The 18,072-nt window shown below is 53.1% G+C and overlaps 22 non-coding genes across 22 annotated transcripts; all 22 read left to right on the top strand.

Annotated features, from left to right (window-relative positions):
- Positions 1–315: 315 nt before the first annotated feature.
- Positions 316–479, top strand: LOC138601462 (U1 spliceosomal RNA). The gene has a single exon (XR_011308968.1). It is a non-coding gene; the product is annotated as a U1 spliceosomal RNA (small nuclear RNA).
- A 658-nt stretch (positions 480–1,137) lies between these two features.
- Positions 1,138–1,301, top strand: LOC138601461 (U1 spliceosomal RNA). The gene has a single exon (XR_011308967.1). It is a non-coding gene; the product is annotated as a U1 spliceosomal RNA (small nuclear RNA).
- Positions 1,302–1,959: 658 nt separating this feature from the next.
- On the top strand, positions 1,960–2,123 carry LOC138601284 (U1 spliceosomal RNA). Its single transcript, XR_011308800.1, has one exon. It is a non-coding gene; the product is annotated as a U1 spliceosomal RNA (small nuclear RNA).
- Positions 2,124–2,781: 658 nt separating this feature from the next.
- LOC138601460 (U1 spliceosomal RNA) lies at positions 2,782–2,945 on the top strand. Its single transcript, XR_011308966.1, has one exon. It is a non-coding gene; the product is annotated as a U1 spliceosomal RNA (small nuclear RNA).
- Positions 2,946–3,603: 658 nt separating this feature from the next.
- LOC138601283 (U1 spliceosomal RNA) lies at positions 3,604–3,767 on the top strand. Its single transcript, XR_011308799.1, has one exon. It is a non-coding gene; the product is annotated as a U1 spliceosomal RNA (small nuclear RNA).
- Positions 3,768–4,425: 658 nt separating this feature from the next.
- LOC138601459 (U1 spliceosomal RNA) lies at positions 4,426–4,589 on the top strand. Its single transcript, XR_011308965.1, has one exon. It is a non-coding gene; the product is annotated as a U1 spliceosomal RNA (small nuclear RNA).
- Positions 4,590–5,247: 658 nt separating this feature from the next.
- LOC138601458 (U1 spliceosomal RNA) lies at positions 5,248–5,411 on the top strand. The gene has a single exon (XR_011308964.1). It is a non-coding gene; the product is annotated as a U1 spliceosomal RNA (small nuclear RNA).
- A 658-nt stretch (positions 5,412–6,069) lies between these two features.
- LOC138601457 (U1 spliceosomal RNA) lies at positions 6,070–6,233 on the top strand. Its single transcript, XR_011308963.1, has one exon. It is a non-coding gene; the product is annotated as a U1 spliceosomal RNA (small nuclear RNA).
- Positions 6,234–6,891: 658 nt separating this feature from the next.
- Positions 6,892–7,055, top strand: LOC138601456 (U1 spliceosomal RNA). The gene has a single exon (XR_011308962.1). It is a non-coding gene; the product is annotated as a U1 spliceosomal RNA (small nuclear RNA).
- Positions 7,056–7,713: 658 nt separating this feature from the next.
- Positions 7,714–7,877, top strand: LOC138601282 (U1 spliceosomal RNA). The gene has a single exon (XR_011308798.1). It is a non-coding gene; the product is annotated as a U1 spliceosomal RNA (small nuclear RNA).
- Positions 7,878–8,535: 658 nt separating this feature from the next.
- LOC138601454 (U1 spliceosomal RNA) lies at positions 8,536–8,699 on the top strand. Its single transcript, XR_011308960.1, has one exon. It is a non-coding gene; the product is annotated as a U1 spliceosomal RNA (small nuclear RNA).
- A 658-nt stretch (positions 8,700–9,357) lies between these two features.
- On the top strand, positions 9,358–9,521 carry LOC138601452 (U1 spliceosomal RNA). The gene has a single exon (XR_011308959.1). It is a non-coding gene; the product is annotated as a U1 spliceosomal RNA (small nuclear RNA).
- A 658-nt stretch (positions 9,522–10,179) lies between these two features.
- LOC138601451 (U1 spliceosomal RNA) lies at positions 10,180–10,343 on the top strand. Its single transcript, XR_011308958.1, has one exon. It is a non-coding gene; the product is annotated as a U1 spliceosomal RNA (small nuclear RNA).
- Positions 10,344–11,001: 658 nt separating this feature from the next.
- Positions 11,002–11,165, top strand: LOC138601450 (U1 spliceosomal RNA). Its single transcript, XR_011308957.1, has one exon. It is a non-coding gene; the product is annotated as a U1 spliceosomal RNA (small nuclear RNA).
- A 658-nt stretch (positions 11,166–11,823) lies between these two features.
- On the top strand, positions 11,824–11,987 carry LOC138601281 (U1 spliceosomal RNA). The gene has a single exon (XR_011308797.1). It is a non-coding gene; the product is annotated as a U1 spliceosomal RNA (small nuclear RNA).
- Positions 11,988–12,645: 658 nt separating this feature from the next.
- On the top strand, positions 12,646–12,809 carry LOC138601449 (U1 spliceosomal RNA). The gene has a single exon (XR_011308956.1). It is a non-coding gene; the product is annotated as a U1 spliceosomal RNA (small nuclear RNA).
- Positions 12,810–13,467: 658 nt separating this feature from the next.
- Positions 13,468–13,631, top strand: LOC138601448 (U1 spliceosomal RNA). The gene has a single exon (XR_011308955.1). It is a non-coding gene; the product is annotated as a U1 spliceosomal RNA (small nuclear RNA).
- A 658-nt stretch (positions 13,632–14,289) lies between these two features.
- LOC138601447 (U1 spliceosomal RNA) lies at positions 14,290–14,453 on the top strand. The gene has a single exon (XR_011308954.1). It is a non-coding gene; the product is annotated as a U1 spliceosomal RNA (small nuclear RNA).
- A 658-nt stretch (positions 14,454–15,111) lies between these two features.
- On the top strand, positions 15,112–15,275 carry LOC138601446 (U1 spliceosomal RNA). Its single transcript, XR_011308953.1, has one exon. It is a non-coding gene; the product is annotated as a U1 spliceosomal RNA (small nuclear RNA).
- A 658-nt stretch (positions 15,276–15,933) lies between these two features.
- Positions 15,934–16,097, top strand: LOC138601445 (U1 spliceosomal RNA). Its single transcript, XR_011308952.1, has one exon. It is a non-coding gene; the product is annotated as a U1 spliceosomal RNA (small nuclear RNA).
- A 658-nt stretch (positions 16,098–16,755) lies between these two features.
- Positions 16,756–16,919, top strand: LOC138601444 (U1 spliceosomal RNA). Its single transcript, XR_011308951.1, has one exon. It is a non-coding gene; the product is annotated as a U1 spliceosomal RNA (small nuclear RNA).
- A 658-nt stretch (positions 16,920–17,577) lies between these two features.
- Positions 17,578–17,741, top strand: LOC138601442 (U1 spliceosomal RNA). Its single transcript, XR_011308949.1, has one exon. It is a non-coding gene; the product is annotated as a U1 spliceosomal RNA (small nuclear RNA).
- Positions 17,742–18,072: the final 331 nt, after the last annotated feature.

Raw genomic sequence — 18,072 nt, 5'->3', positions numbered from 1 at the left:
GTTGCTGGACGGTGTTTGCTTTCTCAGAGACAGAAACGGCTTGCCGAGTAGCTATTCCGAGTTGTGTTGTGTCTTTTTTTAATCTCTTTTTTGCTAGAGCAATTAATGCTGGGAGAAGGAAACAAAGGGACAGAGCGTGTGTGCCGCACACCCTGGTCAAATTGCAGCAGTGTTTTGAACTTTTCAGCAACTTTGGTAGCAGGTGAAGGTGAGCTAATGCTAAAGGCCCCCAACTCGGGGATTATGCGTGCTGGGCACCGTCAGCCAGGGGGCCGTGTCTGGGAGTGAGTCCCCTGTCTCTGACGCTTCCAACTCATACTTACCTGGCAGGGGAGATACCATGATCAAGAAGGTGGTTCACCCAGGGCGAGGCTCAGCCATTGCACTGCGGCTGTGCTGACCGCTGCGAATTCCCCAAATGTGGGAATCTCGACTGCATAATTTGTGGTAGTGGGGGACTGCGTTCGCGCTCTCCCCTGATCGTTGTGTTGAAGGAAAGAGAAAAAAAAGGAGTCCTCCTCGGCTGTGCCTGTGCTGCGCGTTTTCCCGACTGGTGAGTCAGCGTGTTTGTGGGCGTGTTCATTTAGAGGCCTCGGGTTACTTTTGCGGTTAGTCCAGAAAGTGGCAGCCTTGCTGTGCAGAGATGTCTGATGTACGCTGTGAAGCCGCGGTCGCGATGGCAGCAAGAAGTGGGTGCGGCCCTTTGGAGGGGACAGAATGAATTGCGTGTCCTCCTCTCCGAGATTGTTCTGTCTTTGTGGAAGAAATGTGCTCTGGACATTCTTCCCTCGCTGGCATGCTTAGGTTTTAGGCTTGTGCGCGGTTGCTGGACGGTGTTTGCTTTCTCAGAGACAGAAACGGCTTGCCGAGTAGCTATTCCGAGTTGTGTTGTGTCTTTTTTTAATCTCTTTTTTGCTAGAGCAATTAATGCTGGGAGAAGGAAACAAAGGGACAGAGCGTGTGTGCCGCACACCCTGGTCAAATTGCAGCAGTGTTTTGAACTTTTCAGCAACTTTGGTAGCAGGTGAAGGTGAGCTAATGCTAAAGGCCCCCAACTCGGGGATTATGCGTGCTGGGCACCGTCAGCCAGGGGGCCGTGTCTGGGAGTGAGTCCCCTGTCTCTGACGCTTCCAACTCATACTTACCTGGCAGGGGAGATACCATGATCAAGAAGGTGGTTCACCCAGGGCGAGGCTCAGCCATTGCACTGCGGCTGTGCTGACCGCTGCGAATTCCCCAAATGTGGGAATCTCGACTGCATAATTTGTGGTAGTGGGGGACTGCGTTCGCGCTCTCCCCTGATCGTTGTGTTGAAGGAAAGAGAAAAAAAAGGAGTCCTCCTCGGCTGTGCCTGTGCTGCGCGTTTTCCCGACTGGTGAGTCAGCGTGTTTGTGGGCGTGTTCATTTAGAGGCCTCGGGTTACTTTTGCAGTTAGTCCAGAAAGTGGCAGCCTTGCTGTGCAGAGATGTCTGATGTACGCTGTGAAGCCGCGGTCGCGATGGCAGCAAGAAGTGGGTGCGGCCCTTTGGAGGGGACAGAATGAATTGCGTGTCCTCCTCTCCGAGATTGTTCTGTCTTTGTGGAAGAAATGTGCTCTGGACATTCTTCCCTCGCTGGCATGCTTAGGTTTTAGGCTTGTGCGCGGTTGCTGGACGGTGTTTGCTTTCTCAGAGACAGAAACGGCTTGCCGAGTAGCTATTCCGAGTTGTGTTGTGTCTTTTTTTAATCTCTTTTTTGCTAGAGCAATTAATGCTGGGAGAAGGAAACAAAGGGACAGAGCGTGTGTGCCGCACACCCTGGTCAAATTGCAGCAGTGTTTTGAACTTTTCAGCAACTTTGGTAGCAGGTGAAGGTGAGCTAATGCTAAAGGCCCCCAACTCGGGGATTATGCGTGCTGGGCACCGTCAGCCAGGGGGCCGTGTCTGGGAGTGAGTCCCCTGTCTCTGACGCTTCCAACTCATACTTACCTGGCAGGGGAGATACCACGATCAAGAAGGTGGTTCACCCAGGGCGAGGCTCAGCCATTGCACTGCGGCTGTGCTGACCGCTGCGAATTCCCCAAATGTGGGAATCTCGACTGCATAATTTGTGGTAGTGGGGGACTGCGTTCGCGCTCTCCCCTGATCGTTGTGTTGAAGGAAAGAGAAAAAAAAGGAGTCCTCCTCGGCTGTGCCTGTGCTGCGCGTTTTCCCGACTGGTGAGTCAGCGTGTTTGTGGGCGTGTTCATTTAGAGGCCTCGGGTTACTTTTGCGGTTAGTCCAGAAAGTGGCAGCCTTGCTGTGCAGAGATGTCTGATGTACGCTGTGAAGCCGCGGTCGCGATGGCAGCAAGAAGTGGGTGCGGCCCTTTGGAGGGGACAGAATGAATTGCGTGTCCTCCTCTCCGAGATTGTTCTGTCTTTGTGGAAGAAATGTGCTCTGGACATTCTTCCCTCGCTGGCATGCTTAGGTTTTAGGCTTGTGCGCGGTTGCTGGACGGTGTTTGCTTTCTCAGAGACAGAAACGGCTTGCCGAGTAGCTATTCCGAGTTGTGTTGTGTCTTTTTTTAATCTCTTTTTTGCTAGAGCAATTAATGCTGGGAGAAGGAAACAAAGGGATAGAGCGTGTGTGCCGCACACCCTGGTCAAATTGCAGCAGTGTTTTGAACTTTTCAGCAACTTTGGTAGCAGGTGAAGGTGAGCTAATGCTAAAGGCCCCCAACTCGGGGATTATGCGTGCTGGGCACCGTCAGCCAGGGGGCCGTGTCTGGGAGTGAGTCCCCTGTCTCTGACGCTTCCAACTCATACTTACCTGGCAGGGGAGATACCATGATCAAGAAGGTGGTTCACCCAGGGCGAGGCTCAGCCATTGCACTGCGGCTGTGCTGACCGCTGCGAATTCCCCAAATGTGGGAATCTCGACTGCATAATTTGTGGTAGTGGGGGACTGCGTTCGCGCTCTCCCCTGATCGTTGTGTTGAAGGAAAGAGAAAAAAAAGGAGTCCTCCTCGGCTGTGCCTGTGCTGCGCGTTTTCCCGACTGGTGAGTCAGCGTGTTTGTGGGCGTGTTCATTTAGAGGCCTCGGGTTACTTTTGCGGTTAGTCCAGAAAGTGGCAGCCTTGCTGTGCAGAGATGTCTGATGTACGCTGTGAAGCCGCGGTCGCGATGGCAGCAAGAAGTGGGTGCGGCCCTTTGGAGGGGACAGAATGAATTGCGTGTCCTCCTCTCCGAGATTGTTCTGTCTTTGTGGAAGAAATGTGCTCTGGACATTCTTCCCTCGCTGGCATGCTTAGGTTTTAGGCTTGTGCGCGGTTGCTGGACGGTGTTTGCTTTCTCAGAGACAGAAACGGCTTGCCGAGTAGCTATTCCGAGTTGTGTTGTGTCTTTTTTTAATCTCTTTTTTGCTAGAGCAATTAATGCTGGGAGAAGGAAACAAAGGGACAGAGCGTGTGTGCCGCACACCCTGGTCAAATTGCAGCAGTGTTTTGAACTTTTCAGCAACTTTGGTAGCAGGTGAAGGTGAGCTAATGCTAAAGGCCCCCAACTCGGGGATTATGCGTGCTGGGCACCGTCAGCCAGGGGGCCGTGTCTGGGAGTGAGTCCCCTGTCTCTGACGCTTCCAACTCATACTTACCTGGCAGGGGAGATACCACGATCAAGAAGGTGGTTCACCCAGGGCGAGGCTCAGCCATTGCACTGCGGCTGTGCTGACCGCTGCGAATTCCCCAAATGTGGGAATCTCGACTGCATAATTTGTGGTAGTGGGGGACTGCGTTCGCGCTCTCCCCTGATCGTTGTGTTGAAGGAAAGAGAAAAAAAAGGAGTCCTCCTCGGCTGTGCCTGTGCTGCGCGTTTTCCCGACTGGTGAGTCAGCGTGTTTGTGGGCGTGTTCATTTAGAGGCCTCGGGTTACTTTTGCGGTTAGTCCAGAAAGTGGCAGCCTTGCTGTGCAGAGATGTCTGATGTACGCTGTGAAGCCGCGGTCGCGATGGCAGCAAGAAGTGGGTGCGGCCCTTTGGAGGGGACAGAATGAATTGCGTGTCCTCCTCTCCGAGATTGTTCTGTCTTTGTGGAAGAAATGTGCTCTGGACATTCTTCCCTCGCTGGCATGCTTAGGTTTTAGGCTTGTGCGCGGTTGCTGGACGGTGTTTGCTTTCTCAGAGACAGAAACGGCTTGCCGAGTAGCTATTCCGAGTTGTGTTGTGTCTTTTTTTAATCTCTTTTTTGCTAGAGCAATTAATGCTGGGAGAAGGAAACAAAGGGATAGAGCGTGTGTGCCGCACACCCTGGTCAAATTGCAGCAGTGTTTTGAACTTTTCAGCAACTTTGGTAGCAGGTGAAGGTGAGCTAATGCTAAAGGCCCCCAACTCGGGGATTATGCGTGCTGGGCACCGTCAGCCAGGGGGCCGTGTCTGGGAGTGAGTCCCCTGTCTCTGACGCTTCCAACTCATACTTACCTGGCAGGGGAGATACCATGATCAAGAAGGTGGTTCACCCAGGGCGAGGCTCAGCCATTGCACTGCGGCTGTGCTGACCGCTGCGAATTCCCCAAATGTGGGAATCTCGACTGCATAATTTGTGGTAGTGGGGGACTGCGTTCGCGCTCTCCCCTGATCGTTGTGTTGAAGGAAAGAGAAAAAAAAGGAGTCCTCCTCGGCTGTGCCTGTGCTGCGCGTTTTCCCGACTGGTGAGTCAGCGTGTTTGTGGGCGTGTTCATTTAGAGGCCTCGGGTTACTTTTGCGGTTAGTCCAGAAAGTGGCAGCCTTGCTGTGCAGAGATGTCTGATGTACGCTGTGAAGCCGCGGTCGCGATGGCAGCAAGAAGTGGGTGCGGCCCTTTGGAGGGGACAGAATGAATTGCGTGTCCTCCTCTCCGAGATTGTTCTGTCTTTGTGGAAGAAATGTGCTCTGGACATTCTTCCCTCGCTGGCATGCTTAGGTTTTAGGCTTGTGCGCGGTTGCTGGACGGTGTTTGCTTTCTCAGAGACAGAAACGGCTTGCCGAGTAGCTATTCCGAGTTGTGTTGTGTCTTTTTTTAATCTCTTTTTTGCTAGAGCAATTAATGCTGGGAGAAGGAAACAAAGGGACAGAGCGTGTGTGCCGCACACCCTGGTCAAATTGCAGCAGTGTTTTGAACTTTTCAGCAACTTTGGTAGCAGGTGAAGGTGAGCTAATGCTAAAGGCCCCCAACTCGGGGATTATGCGTGCTGGGCACCGTCAGCCAGGGGGCCGTGTCTGGGAGTGAGTCCCCTGTCTCTGACGCTTCCAACTCATACTTACCTGGCAGGGGAGATACCATGATCAAGAAGGTGGTTCACCCAGGGCGAGGCTCAGCCATTGCACTGCGGCTGTGCTGACCGCTGCGAATTCCCCAAATGTGGGAATCTCGACTGCATAATTTGTGGTAGTGGGGGACTGCGTTCGCGCTCTCCCCTGATCGTTGTGTTGAAGGAAAGAGAAAAAAAAGGAGTCCTCCTCGGCTGTGCCTGTGCTGCGCGTTTTCCCGACTGGTGAGTCAGCGTGTTTGTGGGCGTGTTCATTTAGAGGCCTCGGGTTACTTTTGCGGTTAGTCCAGAAAGTGGCAGCCTTGCTGTGCAGAGATGTCTGATGTACGCTGTGAAGCCGCGGTCGCGATGGCAGCAAGAAGTGGGTGCGGCCCTTTGGAGGGGACAGAATGAATTGCGTGTCCTCCTCTCCGAGATTGTTCTGTCTTTGTGGAAGAAATGTGCTCTGGACATTCTTCCCTCGCTGGCATGCTTAGGTTTTAGGCTTGTGCGCGGTTGCTGGACGGTGTTTGCTTTCTCAGAGACAGAAACGGCTTGCCGAGTAGCTATTCCGAGTTGTGTTGTGTCTTTTTTTAATCTCTTTTTTGCTAGAGCAATTAATGCTGGGAGAAGGAAACAAAGGGACAGAGCGTGTGTGCCGCACACCCTGGTCAAATTGCAGCAGTGTTTTGAACTTTTCAGCAACTTTGGTAGCAGGTGAAGGTGAGCTAATGCTAAAGGCCCCCAACTCGGGGATTATGCGTGCTGGGCACCGTCAGCCAGGGGGCCGTGTCTGGGAGTGAGTCCCCTGTCTCTGACGCTTCCAACTCATACTTACCTGGCAGGGGAGATACCATGATCAAGAAGGTGGTTCACCCAGGGCGAGGCTCAGCCATTGCACTGCGGCTGTGCTGACCGCTGCGAATTCCCCAAATGTGGGAATCTCGACTGCATAATTTGTGGTAGTGGGGGACTGCGTTCGCGCTCTCCCCTGATCGTTGTGTTGAAGGAAAGAGAAAAAAAAGGAGTCCTCCTCGGCTGTGCCTGTGCTGCGCGTTTTCCCGACTGGTGAGTCAGCGTGTTTGTGGGCGTGTTCATTTAGAGGCCTCGGGTTACTTTTGCGGTTAGTCCAGAAAGTGGCAGCCTTGCTGTGCAGAGATGTCTGATGTACGCTGTGAAGCCGCGGTCGCGATGGCAGCAAGAAGTGGGTGCGGCCCTTTGGAGGGGACAGAATGAATTGCGTGTCCTCCTCTCCGAGATTGTTCTGTCTTTGTGGAAGAAATGTGCTCTGGACATTCTTCCCTCGCTGGCATGCTTAGGTTTTAGGCTTGTGCGCGGTTGCTGGACGGTGTTTGCTTTCTCAGAGACAGAAACGGCTTGCCGAGTAGCTATTCCGAGTTGTGTTGTGTCTTTTTTTAATCTCTTTTTTGCTAGAGCAATTAATGCTGGGAGAAGGAAACAAAGGGACAGAGCGTGTGTGCCGCACACCCTGGTCAAATTGCAGCAGTGTTTTGAACTTTTCAGCAACTTTGGTAGCAGGTGAAGGTGAGCTAATGCTAAAGGCCCCCAACTCGGGGATTATGCGTGCTGGGCACCGTCAGCCAGGGGGCCGTGTCTGGGAGTGAGTCCCCTGTCTCTGACGCTTCCAACTCATACTTACCTGGCAGGGGAGATACCATGATCAAGAAGGTGGTTCACCCAGGGCGAGGCTCAGCCATTGCACTGCGGCTGTGCTGACCGCTGCGAATTCCCCAAATGTGGGAATCTCGACTGCATAATTTGTGGTAGTGGGGGACTGCGTTCGCGCTCTCCCCTGATCGTTGTGTTGAAGGAAAGAGAAAAAAAAGGAGTCCTCCTCGGCTGTGCCTGTGCTGCGCGTTTTCCCGACTGGTGAGTCAGCGTGTTTGTGGGCGTGTTCATTTAGAGGCCTCGGGTTACTTTTGCAGTTAGTCCAGAAAGTGGCAGCCTTGCTGTGCAGAGATGTCTGATGTACGCTGTGAAGCCGCGGTCGCGATGGCAGCAAGAAGTGGGTGCGGCCCTTTGGAGGGGACAGAATGAATTGCGTGTCCTCCTCTCCGAGATTGTTCTGTCTTTGTGGAAGAAATGTGCTCTGGACATTCTTCCCTCGCTGGCATGCTTAGGTTTTAGGCTTGTGCGCGGTTGCTGGACGGTGTTTGCTTTCTCAGAGACAGAAACGGCTTGCCGAGTAGCTATTCCGAGTTGTGTTGTGTCTTTTTTTAATCTCTTTTTTGCTAGAGCAATTAATGCTGGGAGAAGGAAACAAAGGGACAGAGCGTGTGTGCTGCACACCCTGGTCAAATTGCAGCAGTGTTTTGAACTTTTCAGCAACTTTGGTAGCAGGTGAAGGTGAGCTAATGCTAAAGGCCCCCAACTCGGGGATTATGCGTGCTGGGCACCGTCAGCCAGGGGGCCGTGTCTGGGAGTGAGTCCCCTGTCTCTGACGCTTCCAACTCATACTTACCTGGCAGGGGAGATACCACGATCAAGAAGGTGGTTCACCCAGGGCGAGGCTCAGCCATTGCACTGCGGCTGTGCTGACCGCTGCGAATTCCCCAAATGTGGGAATCTCGACTGCATAATTTGTGGTAGTGGGGGACTGCGTTCGCGCTCTCCCCTGATCGTTGTGTTGAAGGAAAGAGAAAAAAAAGGAGTCCTCCTCGGCTGTGCCTGTGCTGCGCGTTTTCCCGACTGGTGAGTCAGCGTGTTTGTGGGCGTGTTCATTTAGAGGCCTCGGGTTACTTTTGCGGTTAGTCCAGAAAGTGGCAGCCTTGCTGTGCAGAGATGTCTGATGTACGCTGTGAAGCCGCGGTCGCGATGGCAGCAAGAAGTGGGTGCGGCCCTTTGGAGGGGACAGAATGAATTGCGTGTCCTCCTCTCCGAGATTGTTCTGTCTTTGTGGAAGAAATGTGCTCTGGACATTCTTCCCTCGCTGGCATGCTTAGGTTTTAGGCTTGTGCGCGGTTGCTGGACGGTGTTTGCTTTCTCAGAGACAGAAACGGCTTGCCGAGTAGCTATTCCGAGTTGTGTTGTGTCTTTTTTTAATCTCTTTTTTGCTAGAGCAATTAATGCTGGGAGAAGGAAACAAAGGGACAGAGCGTGTGTGCCGCACACCCTGGTCAAATTGCAGCAGTGTTTTGAACTTTTCAGCAACTTTGGTAGCAGGTGAAGGTGAGCTAATGCTAAAGGCCCCCAACTCGGGGATTATGCGTGCTGGGCACCGTCAGCCAGGGGGCCGTGTCTGGGAGTGAGTCCCCTGTCTCTGACGCTTCCAACTCATACTTACCTGGCAGGGGAGATACCATGATCAAGAAGGTGGTTCACCCAGGGCGAGGCTCAGCCATTGCACTGCGGCTGTGCTGACCGCTGCGAATTCCCCAAATGTGGGAATCTCGACTGCATAATTTGTGGTAGTGGGGGACTGCGTTCGCGCTCTCCCCTGATCGTTGTGTTGAAGGAAAGAGAAAAAAAAGGAGTCCTCCTCGGCTGTGCCTGTGCTGCGCGTTTTCCCGACTGGTGAGTCAGCGTGTTTGTGGGCGTGTTCATTTAGAGGCCTCGGGTTACTTTTGCGGTTAGTCCAGAAAGTGGCAGCCTTGCTGTGCAGAGATGTCTGATGTACGCTGTGAAGCCGCGGTCGCGATGGCAGCAAGAAGTGGGTGCGGCCCTTTGGAGGGGACAGAATGAATTGCGTGTCCTCCTCTCCGAGATTGTTCTGTCTTTGTGGAAGAAATGTGCTCTGGACATTCTTCCCTCGCTGGCATGCTTAGGTTTTAGGCTTGTGCGCGGTTGCTGGACGGTGTTTGCTTTCTCAGAGACAGAAACGGCTTGCCGAGTAGCTATTCCGAGTTGTGTTGTGTCTTTTTTTAATCTCTTTTTTGCTAGAGCAATTAATGCTGGGAGAAGGAAACAAAGGGACAGAGCGTGTGTGCCGCACACCCTGGTCAAATTGCAGCAGTGTTTTGAACTTTTCAGCAACTTTGGTAGCAGGTGAAGGTGAGCTAATGCTAAAGGCCCCCAACTCGGGGATTATGCGTGCTGGGCACCGTCAGCCAGGGGGCCGTGTCTGGGAGTGAGTCCCCTGTCTCTGACGCTTCCAACTCATACTTACCTGGCAGGGGAGATACCATGATCAAGAAGGTGGTTCACCCAGGGCGAGGCTCAGCCATTGCACTGCGGCTGTGCTGACCGCTGCGAATTCCCCAAATGTGGGAATCTCGACTGCATAATTTGTGGTAGTGGGGGACTGCGTTCGCGCTCTCCCCTGATCGTTGTGTTGAAGGAAAGAGAAAAAAAAGGAGTCCTCCTCGGCTGTGCCTGTGCTGCGCGTTTTCCCGACTGGTGAGTCAGCGTGTTTGTGGGCGTGTTCATTTAGAGGCCTCGGGTTACTTTTGCGGTTAGTCCAGAAAGTGGCAGCCTTGCTGTGCAGAGATGTCTGATGTACGCTGTGAAGCCGCGGTCGCGATGGCAGCAAGAAGTGGGTGCGGCCCTTTGGAGGGGACAGAATGAATTGCGTGTCCTCCTCTCCGAGATTGTTCTGTCTTTGTGGAAGAAATGTGCTCTGGACATTCTTCCCTCGCTGGCATGCTTAGGTTTTAGGCTTGTGCGCGGTTGCTGGACGGTGTTTGCTTTCTCAGAGACAGAAACGGCTTGCCGAGTAGCTATTCCGAGTTGTGTTGTGTCTTTTTTTAATCTCTTTTTTGCTAGAGCAATTAATGCTGGGAGAAGGAAACAAAGGGACAGAGCGTGTGTGCCGCACACCCTGGTCAAATTGCAGCAGTGTTTTGAACTTTTCAGCAACTTTGGTAGCAGGTGAAGGTGAGCTAATGCTAAAGGCCCCCAACTCGGGGATTATGCGTGCTGGGCACCGTCAGCCAGGGGGCCGTGTCTGGGAGTGAGTCCCCTGTCTCTGACGCTTCCAACTCATACTTACCTGGCAGGGGAGATACCATGATCAAGAAGGTGGTTCACCCAGGGCGAGGCTCAGCCATTGCACTGCGGCTGTGCTGACCGCTGCGAATTCCCCAAATGTGGGAATCTCGACTGCATAATTTGTGGTAGTGGGGGACTGCGTTCGCGCTCTCCCCTGATCGTTGTGTTGAAGGAAAGAGAAAAAAAAGGAGTCCTCCTCGGCTGTGCCTGTGCTGCGCGTTTTCCCGACTGGTGAGTCAGCGTGTTTGTGGGCGTGTTCATTTAGAGGCCTCGGGTTACTTTTGCGGTTAGTCCAGAAAGTGGCAGCCTTGCTGTGCAGAGATGTCTGATGTACGCTGTGAAGCCGCGGTCGCGATGGCAGCAAGAAGTGGGTGCGGCCCTTTGGAGGGGACAGAATGAATTGCGTGTCCTCCTCTCCGAGATTGTTCTGTCTTTGTGGAAGAAATGTGCTCTGGACATTCTTCCCTCGCTGGCATGCTTAGGTTTTAGGCTTGTGCGCGGTTGCTGGACGGTGTTTGCTTTCTCAGAGACAGAAACGGCTTGCCGAGTAGCTATTCCGAGTTGTGTTGTGTCTTTTTTTAATCTCTTTTTTGCTAGAGCAATTAATGCTGGGAGAAGGAAACAAAGGGACAGAGCGTGTGTGCCGCACACCCTGGTCAAATTGCAGCAGTGTTTTGAACTTTTCAGCAACTTTGGTAGCAGGTGAAGGTGAGCTAATGCTAAAGGCCCCCAACTCGGGGATTATGCGTGCTGGGCACCGTCAGCCAGGGGGCCGTGTCTGGGAGTGAGTCCCCTGTCTCTGACGCTTCCAACTCATACTTACCTGGCAGGGGAGATACCATGATCAAGAAGGTGGTTCACCCAGGGCGAGGCTCAGCCATTGCACTGCGGCTGTGCTGACCGCTGCGAATTCCCCAAATGTGGGAATCTCGACTGCATAATTTGTGGTAGTGGGGGACTGCGTTCGCGCTCTCCCCTGATCGTTGTGTTGAAGGAAAGAGAAAAAAAAGGAGTCCTCCTCGGCTGTGCCTGTGCTGCGCGTTTTCCCGACTGGTGAGTCAGCGTGTTTGTGGGCGTGTTCATTTAGAGGCCTCGGGTTACTTTTGCAGTTAGTCCAGAAAGTGGCAGCCTTGCTGTGCAGAGATGTCTGATGTACGCTGTGAAGCCGCGGTCGCGATGGCAGCAAGAAGTGGGTGCGGCCCTTTGGAGGGGACAGAATGAATTGCGTGTCCTCCTCTCCGAGATTGTTCTGTCTTTGTGGAAGAAATGTGCTCTGGACATTCTTCCCTCGCTGGCATGCTTAGGTTTTAGGCTTGTGCGCGGTTGCTGGACGGTGTTTGCTTTCTCAGAGACAGAAACGGCTTGCCGAGTAGCTATTCCGAGTTGTGTTGTGTCTTTTTTTAATCTCTTTTTTGCTAGAGCAATTAATGCTGGGAGAAGGAAACAAAGGGACAGAGCGTGTGTGCTGCACACCCTGGTCAAATTGCAGCAGTGTTTTGAACTTTTCAGCAACTTTGGTAGCAGGTGAAGGTGAGCTAATGCTAAAGGCCCCCAACTCGGGGATTATGCGTGCTGGGCACCGTCAGCCAGGGGGCCGTGTCTGGGAGTGAGTCCCCTGTCTCTGACGCTTCCAACTCATACTTACCTGGCAGGGGAGATACCACGATCAAGAAGGTGGTTCACCCAGGGCGAGGCTCAGCCATTGCACTGCGGCTGTGCTGACCGCTGCGAATTCCCCAAATGTGGGAATCTCGACTGCATAATTTGTGGTAGTGGGGGACTGCGTTCGCGCTCTCCCCTGATCGTTGTGTTGAAGGAAAGAGAAAAAAAAGGAGTCCTCCTCGGCTGTGCCTGTGCTGCGCGTTTTCCCGACTGGTGAGTCAGCGTGTTTGTGGGCGTGTTCATTTAGAGGCCTCGGGTTACTTTTGCGGTTAGTCCAGAAAGTGGCAGCCTTGCTGTGCAGAGATGTCTGATGTACGCTGTGAAGCCGCGGTCGCGATGGCAGCAAGAAGTGGGTGCGGCCCTTTGGAGGGGACAGAATGAATTGCGTGTCCTCCTCTCCGAGATTGTTCTGTCTTTGTGGAAGAAATGTGCTCTGGACATTCTTCCCTCGCTGGCATGCTTAGGTTTTAGGCTTGTGCGCGGTTGCTGGACGGTGTTTGCTTTCTCAGAGACAGAAACGGCTTGCCGAGTAGCTATTCCGAGTTGTGTTGTGTCTTTTTTTAATCTCTTTTTTGCTAGAGCAATTAATGCTGGGAGAAGGAAACAAAGGGACAGAGCGTGTGTGCCGCACACCCTGGTCAAATTGCAGCAGTGTTTTGAACTTTTCAGCAACTTTGGTAGCAGGTGAAGGTGAGCTAATGCTAAAGGCCCCCAACTCGGGGATTATGCGTGCTGGGCACCGTCAGCCAGGGGGCCGTGTCTGGGAGTGAGTCCCCTGTCTCTGACGCTTCCAACTCATACTTACCTGGCAGGGGAGATACCATGATCAAGAAGGTGGTTCACCCAGGGCGAGGCTCAGCCATTGCACTGCGGCTGTGCTGACCGCTGCGAATTCCCCAAATGTGGGAATCTCGACTGCATAATTTGTGGTAGTGGGGGACTGCGTTCGCGCTCTCCCCTGATCGTTGTGTTGAAGGAAAGAGAAAAAAAAGGAGTCCTCCTCGGCTGTGCCTGTGCTGCGCGTTTTCCCGACTGGTGAGTCAGCGTGTTTGTGGGCGTGTTCATTTAGAGGCCTCGGGTTACTTTTGCGGTTAGTCCAGAAAGTGGCAGCCTTGCTGTGCAGAGATGTCTGATGTACGCTGTGAAGCCGCGGTCGCGATGGCAGCAAGAAGTGGGTGCGGCCCTTTGGAGGGGACAGAATGAATTGCGTGTCCTCCTCTCCGAGATTGTTCTGTCTTTGTGGAAGAAATGTGCTCTGGACATTCTTCCCTCGCTGGCATGCTTAGGTTTTAGGCTTGTGCGCGGTTGCTGGACGGTGTTTGCTTTCTCAGAGACAGAAACGGCTTGCCGAGTAGCTATTCCGAGTTGTGTTGTGTCTTTTTTTAATCTCTTTTTTGCTAGAGCAATTAATGCTGGGAGAAGGAAACAAAGGGACAGAGCGTGTGTGCCGCACACCCTGGTCAAATTGCAGCAGTGTTTTGAACTTTTCAGCAACTTTGGTAGCAGGTGAAGGTGAGCTAATGCTAAAGGCCCCCAACTCGGGGATTATGCGTGCTGGGCACCGTCAGCCAGGGGGCCGTGTCTGGGAGTGAGTCCCCTGTCTCTGACGCTTCCAACTCATACTTACCTGGCAGGGGAGATACCATGATCAAGAAGGTGGTTCACCCAGGGCGAGGCTCAGCCATTGCACTGCGGCTGTGCTGACCGCTGCGAATTCCCCAAATGTGGGAATCTCGACTGCATAATTTGTGGTAGTGGGGGACTGCGTTCGCGCTCTCCCCTGATCGTTGTGTTGAAGGAAAGAGAAAAAAAAGGAGTCCTCCTCGGCTGTGCCTGTGCTGCGCGTTTTCCCGACTGGTGAGTCAGCGTGTTTGTGGGCGTGTTCATTTAGAGGCCTCGGGTTACTTTTGCGGTTAGTCCAGAAAGTGGCAGCCTTGCTGTGCAGAGATGTCTGATGTACGCTGTGAAGCCGCGGTCGCGATGGCAGCAAGAAGTGGGTGCGGCCCTTTGGAGGGGACAGAATGAATTGCGTGTCCTCCTCTCCGAGATTGTTCTGTCTTTGTGGAAGAAATGTGCTCTGGACATTCTTCCCTCGCTGGCATGCTTAGGTTTTAGGCTTGTGCGCGGTTGCTGGACGGTGTTTGCTTTCTCAGAGACAGAAACGGCTTGCCGAGTAGCTATTCCGAGTTGTGTTGTGTCTTTTTTTAATCTCTTTTTTGCTAGAGCAATTAATGCTGGGAGAAGGAAACAAAGGGACAGAGCGTGTGTGCCGCACACCCTGGTCAAATTGCAGCAGTGTTTTGAACTTTTCAGCAACTTTGGTAGCAGGTGAAGGTGAGCTAATGCTAAAGGCCCCCAACTCGGGGATTATGCGTGCTGGGCACCGTCAGCCAGGGGGCCGTGTCTGGGAGTGAGTCCCCTGTCTCTGACGCTTCCAACTCATACTTACCTGGCAGGGGAGATACCATGATCAAGAAGGTGGTTCACCCAGGGCGAGGCTCAGCCATTGCACTGCGGCTGTGCTGACCGCTGCGAATTCCCCAAATGTGGGAATCTCGACTGCATAATTTGTGGTAGTGGGGGACTGCGTTCGCGCTCTCCCCTGATCGTTGTGTTGAAGGAAAGAGAAAAAAAAGGAGTCCTCCTCGGCTGTGCCTGTGCTGCGCGTTTTCCCGACTGGTGAGTCAGCGTGTTTGTGGGCGTGTTCATTTAGAGGCCTCGGGTTACTTTTGCAGTTAGTCCAGAAAGTGGCAGCCTTGCTGTGCAGAGATGTCTGATGTACGCTGTGAAGCCGCGGTCGCGATGGCAGCAAGAAGTGGGTGCGGCCCTTTGGAGGGGACAGAATGAATTGCGTGTCCTCCTCTCCGAGATTGTTCTGTCTTTGTGGAAGAAATGTGCTCTGGACATTCTTCCCTCGCTGGCATGCTTAGGTTTTAGGCTTGTGCGCGGTTGCTGGACGGTGTTTGCTTTCTCAGAGACAGAAACGGCTTGCCGAGTAGCTATTCCGAGTTGTGTTGTGTCTTTTTTTAATCTCTTTTTTGCTAGAGCAATTAATGCTGGGAGAAGGAAACAAAGGGACAGAGCGTGTGTGCCGCACACCCTGGTCAAATTGCAGCAGTGTTTTGAACTTTTCAGCAACTTTGGTAGCAGGTGAAGGTGAGCTAATGCTAAAGGCCCCCAACTCGGGGATTATGCGTGCTGGGCACCGTCAGCCAGGGGGCCGTGTCTGGGAGTGAGTCCCCTGTCTCTGACGCTTCCAACTCATACTTACCTGGCAGGGGAGATACCATGATCAAGAAGGTGGTTCACCCAGGGCGAGGCTCAGCCATTGCACTGCGGCTGTGCTGACCGCTGCGAATTCCCCAAATGTGGGAATCTCGACTGCATAATTTGTGGTAGTGGGGGACTGCGTTCGCGCTCTCCCCTGATCGTTGTGTTGAAGGAAAGAGAAAAAAAAGGAGTCCTCCTCGGCTGTGCCTGTGCTGCGCGTTTTCCCGACTGGTGAGTCAGCGTGTTTGTGGGCGTGTTCATTTAGAGGCCTCGGGTTACTTTTGCGGTTAGTCCAGAAAGTGGCAGCCTTGCTGTGCAGAGATGTCTGATGTACGCTGTGAAGCCGCGGTCGCGATGGCAGCAAGAAGTGGGTGCGGCCCTTTGGAGGGGACAGAATGAATTGCGTGTCCTCCTCTCCGAGATTGTTCTGTCTTTGTGGAAGAAATGTGCTCTGGACATTCTTCCCTCGCTGGCATGCTTAGGTTTTAGGCTTGTGCGCGGTTGCTGGACGGTGTTTGCTTTCTCAGAGACAGAAATGGCTTGCCGAGTAGCTATTCCGAGTTGTGTTGTGTCTTTTTTTAATCTCTTTTTTGCTAGAGCAATTAATGCTGGGAGAAGGAAACAAAGGGACAGAGCGTGTGTGCCGCACACCCTGGTCAAATTGCAGCAGTGTTTTGAACTTTTCAGCAACTTTGGTAGCAGGTGAAGGTGAGCTAATGCTAAAGGCCCCCAACTCGGGGATTATGCGTGCTGGGCACCGTCAGCCAGGGGGCCGTGTCTGGGAGTGAGTCCCCTGTCTCTGACGCTTCCAACTCATACTTACCTGGCAGGGGAGATACCATGATCAAGAAGGTGGTTCACCCAGGGCGAGGCTCAGCCATTGCACTGCGGCTGTGCTGACCGCTGCGAATTCCCCAAATGTGGGAATCTCGACTGCATAATTTGTGGTAGTGGGGGACTGCGTTCGCGCTCTCCCCTGATCGTTGTGTTGAAGGAAAGAGAAAAAAAAGGAGTCCTCCTCGGCTGTGCCTGTGCTGCGCGTTTTCCCGACTGGTGAGTCAGCGTGTTTGTGGGCGTGTTCATTTAGAGGCCTCGGGTTACTTTTGCGGTTAGTCCAGAAAGTGGCAGCCTTGCTGTGCAGAGATGTCTGATGTACGCTGTGAAGCCGCGGTCGCGATGGCAGCAAGAAGTGGGTGCGGCCCTTTGGAGGGGACAGAATGAATTGCGTGTCCTCCTCTCCGAGATTGTTCTGTCTTTGTGGAAGAAATGTGCTCTGGACATTCTTCCCTCGCTGGCATGCTTAGGTTTTAGGCTTGTGCGCGGTTGCTGGACGGTGTTTGCTTTCTCAGAGACAGAAACGGCTTGCCGAGTAGCTATTCCGAGTTGTGTTGTGTCTTTTTTTAATCTCTTTTTTGCTAGAGCAATTAATGCTGGGAGAAGGAAACAAAGGGACAGAGCGTGTGTGCCGCACACCCTGGTCAAATTGCAGCAGTGTTTTGAACTTTTCAGCAACTTTGGTAGCAGGTGAAGGTGAGCTAATGCTAAAGGCCCCCAACTCGGGGATTATGCGTGCTGGGCACCGTCAGCCAGGGGGCCGTGTCTGGGAGTGAGTCCCCTGTCTCTGACGCTTCCAACTCATACTTACCTGGCAGGGGAGATACCATGATCAAGAAGGTGGTTCACCCAGGGCGAGGCTCAGCCATTGCACTGCGGCTGTGCTGACCGCTGCGAATTCCCCAAATGTGGGAATCTCGACTGCATAATTTGTGGTAGTGGGGGACTGCGTTCGCGCTCTCCCCTGATCGTTGTGTTGAAGGAAAGAGAAAAAAAAGGAGTCCTCCTCGGCTGTGCCTGTGCTGCGCGTTTTCCCGACTGGTGAGTCAGCGTGTTTGTGGGCGTGTTCATTTAGAGGCCTCGGGTTACTTTTGCGGTTAGTCCAGAAAGTGGCAGCCTTGCTGTGCAGAGATGTCTGATGTACGCTGTGAAGCCGCGGTCGCGATGGCAGCAAGAAGTGGGTGCGGCCCTTTGGAGGGGACAGAATGAATTGCGTGTCCTCCTCTCCGAGATTGTTCTGTCTTTGTGGAAGAAATGTGCTCTGGACATTCTTCCCTCGCTGGCATGCTTAGGTTTTAGGCTTGTGCGTGGTTGCTGGACGGTGTTTGCTTTCTCAGAGACAGAAACGGCTTGCCGAGTAGCTATTCCGAGTTGTGTTGTGTCTTTTTTTAATCTCTTTTTTGCTAGAGCAATTAATGCTGGGAGAAGGAAACAAAGGGACAGAGCGTGTGTGCCGCACACCCTGGTCAAATTGCAGCAGTGTTTTGAACTTTTCAGCAACTTTGGTAGCAGGTGAAGGTGAGCTAATGCTAAAGGCCCCCAACTCGGGGATTATGCGTGCTGGGCACCGTCAGCCAGGGGGCCGTGTCTGGGAGTGAGTCCCCTGTCTCTGACGCTTCCAACTCATACTTACCTGGCAGGGGAGATACCATGATCAAGAAGGTGGTTCACCCAGGGCGAGGCTCAGCCATTGCACTGCGGCTGTGCTGACCGCTGCGAATTCCCCAAATGTGGGAATCTCGACTGCATAATTTGTGGTAGTGGGGGACTGCGTTCGCGCTCTCCCCTGATCGTTGTGTTGAAGGAAAGAGAAAAAAAAGGAGTCCTCCTCGGCTGTGCCTGTGCTGCGCGTTTTCCCGACTGGTGAGTCAGCGTGTTTGTGGGCGTGTTCATTTAGAGGCCTCGGGTTACTTTTGCAGTTAGTCCAGAAAGTGGCAGCCTTGCTGTGCAGAGATGTCTGATGTACGCTGTGAAGCCGCGGTCGCGATGGCAGCAAGAAGTGGGTGCGGCCCTTTGGAGGGGACAGAATGAATTGCGTGTCCTCCTCTCCGAGATTGTTCTGTCTTTGTGGAAGAAATGTGCTCTGGACATTCTTCCCTCGCTGGCATGCTTAGGTTTTA

The sequence above is a fragment of the Semicossyphus pulcher genome, unplaced genomic scaffold (genome assembly GCF_022749685.1).
Source record: "Semicossyphus pulcher isolate SPU_LCO1_2020_fin unplaced genomic scaffold, fSemPul1.0.p SCAF_21, whole genome shotgun sequence".
NCBI classification, from domain to species: Eukaryota; Metazoa; Chordata; class Actinopteri; order Labriformes; family Labridae; genus Semicossyphus; species Semicossyphus pulcher.
The sequence above is the reverse complement of the archived record's forward strand: the minus strand, read 5'-3'. Positions and strand labels throughout refer to the sequence as shown.